Source organism: Dromaius novaehollandiae, chromosome 6, assembly GCF_036370855.1.
Source record: "Dromaius novaehollandiae isolate bDroNov1 chromosome 6, bDroNov1.hap1, whole genome shotgun sequence".
Taxonomy (NCBI): domain Eukaryota; kingdom Metazoa; phylum Chordata; class Aves; order Casuariiformes; family Dromaiidae; genus Dromaius; species Dromaius novaehollandiae.
The window spans coordinates 11,052,098-11,054,659 of NC_088103.1; the positions used below are offsets into that span (position 1 = coordinate 11,052,098).

The 2,562-nt window shown below is 47.5% G+C and overlaps 1 non-coding gene across 1 annotated transcript; it reads right to left on the reverse strand.

Moving 5' to 3' along the window:
- Positions 1–1,339: 1,339 nt before the first annotated feature.
- On the reverse strand, positions 1,340–1,421 carry TRNAS-UGA (transfer RNA serine (anticodon UGA)). The gene has a single exon. It is a non-coding gene; the product is annotated as a tRNA-Ser (tRNA).
- Between the last annotated feature and the right edge of the window lie 1,141 nt (positions 1,422–2,562).

Below are 2,562 nucleotides of genomic sequence, written 5' to 3' on the forward strand. Positions count from 1 at the left end.
GGCGGGGGGGGAGTGGCTCATCTTGAGACCTCCTTGCTCCTTCTGGGATTTGATGCTGAGGTGGAATACAACGTTTAACTTTTTTTGCACGTGGCCTGGCAAAAACACAAGCAGCCAAATCTGAACTGCCTGGAATCGGGAGCACGTTGAAACATCTGTGCTGCTACAAGCTTAAACTACGGTTTGTTTGTTGGGGCTCTTTTGTTGGTGTTCTGAGAAAGGATCTTGCACTTGCAAACCAGCATGATGAGAAGGCATTTTTCTGGCTGGGAAGGGGTCCCTTCACCCCAGCAGCCTGCCCCTCTGCCCTCAGCCGGACACTGTCTCTCCTCATCTCAGTGCCTCCTCCTGGCACAGGCCTAAGGTGATCCTGGCTGTGAGGAAATGCTTCCAGGCCCTGGAGAGGGTTCACACAGCATTACTATTGCACCTGCTTTATAAGGTAATGATGGATTTGCATTTATCCTTTTTAAAACAGTAAGAGTCAAAAGTAGCTGTTCCCACCCTGGCTTGTGTATTTTGGCTTCTGTGGAAGTGGCCTTTTTTCTTATTTCTAGCTTCTTCTCATCCAAGTTTGCAAACTTTTCAGCTCTTCAGCTATGCATCAGTGGAGACTGACCCATCTAAGTGGCAAAAGGTCAGGTGAGGCAGAGAGGTGGACGTGCATGTGCAGGTCGCAGTGCCCTGTGCTTGTGTCTTTTCTGGTTATTAGTTGCGTAGTACTTTCTGTGGCTTTTGTCCTCATTGCCAGACTGTGCATGTGTGTGTGCAGTGAACCAAGCACGCTCCACAACTGTGCAAAAAGCCATAAATGACAGGAAAAGATGACCAGGGACCCCTCAGCTTTCTTTATGCAAGGGAAGGTGTCATGGAGCAAATGCACTGCTGCAGACAAAAGTTTACTTATTTTGTATCAGCCGTAAGATACGGGGGCAGGACATTAGCCCTTTGGGCAGAGCTGCACACTGCTGTTTGTGTGTAATGAGTTGTCTTAATACTGAGCTTTGTGTTCAGACAGTGTATTCGGCTGACCTGGACATTAGAACAAGAAGAAGAACTGTAGTGAGACCAAGTGCTATTTTTCACAGGCATTTTAAATGCAAAGCTGGAAATTGACCCTGAGGACCTATTTTTGCTCCAGTGCTACTTTACTTTAAATTTCATGACAGATTCAGGGAAGGCGTGTATAGGCAGTGGCTGAGCTGCAATAGGATAAATGCTGGAGAATCCTCCTTCTGCCAAGTAACACTCAACAGCGAGAAAAGAAATGAGGATTAAAAATTGTGTATTAGAACGCGAGAAAGCTAGACCGAGAAGGAAAAAGAAACCCCCACCGGGCCGCAGCGAGCAGGGTTCGAACCTGCGCGGGGAGACCCCATTGGATTTCAAGTCCAACGCCTTAACCACTCGGCCATCGCTGCTGCTGTGAGCGACATGCCCAGGCAGCAGTCCTTATCGGGCGCCGCTGCCGCGCCAAGCCCCACCCCCAGCCGCTCAGGCGACCAGTGGGTGGTGTCGCGTGTCACCGCCCTCCGCGCCACAGGCGGGCAGCGTCATCCGCGTGCGGACGGTTGGGGCGGGCTGGCGCGGGGCCGCCCTTCCCCCGCCGTAACGGCCGCCCCGCCCTGGCGGCAGCGCGGCCCCCCCCGCGCCCGGGCGGCTCAGGAGAGCGAGGCTTCCGCTGGGCGGGGGCTGTTTTTTTCCCTCCGCCGCTCTCGAAGCGCGTGCCACTGTTCATACAGTGATTTTTCGCTGCTGTCAAGGTCTGCTTTAGCTGCTTGAGAAGTCAAACAGCATAGGTCGCTGTACTCTTCCTTATGTAGGTAATTTGAATAAATCATACTCATCTCAGGAAAAAGAAGTGTGTCTGAGCATCTGGATTACTCAAACTGAAGCATTAAGACTGTGCCTGCCCCTGTAAATTAAACGTGCCTGGGAGTGTTGGCAGGCACACTTCAATTTACCAGTGTAGGTACAGCCAGTAACTATAAACTACATGCCTATTGGGCATTGCATTCATTTTTACAGTGATGTTATGTTTCATCTTTTTCTGGTTTTACTAATTTTGTTCTTCAAACTACCATGTGCCATGTGACTACTATACATAAATTAATTTAAATATTTTTGATCCAAGCATATTGACTTAATTCTCATTATACTACTGCTGACACAATTAACTAATTTGGCTTCATATGCATCTTGCAATGGGTAAAAATATTCATTTTTCTTTTCACTCTTTTTTTGCAGGTTGTTTATGCTAGGGATTTTACCCTATTTTCCTCCTTATTGTCATAACTTCTAATGCTTTTTAGCTACAGCTAGAGTGGTGCTGATGAGTGTGTGGGTTTTTTTCTCCCCCCATGTTTGTTTGTATGAGTTATGGATCAAAACATGCTCTGAATAATGCTCCACCTTCCCTCCGCACCACAAGTATTGCTGCATTAATAAAGATCTTAAAATAGCCTCAACAAATCAGTCCTTAAGAAAGTTATCAGAGACTGAACTGGGAAATGTAGGGGAGAGACCAAAGTTAAAAAGCATATATATTTTTATGATTTTAAA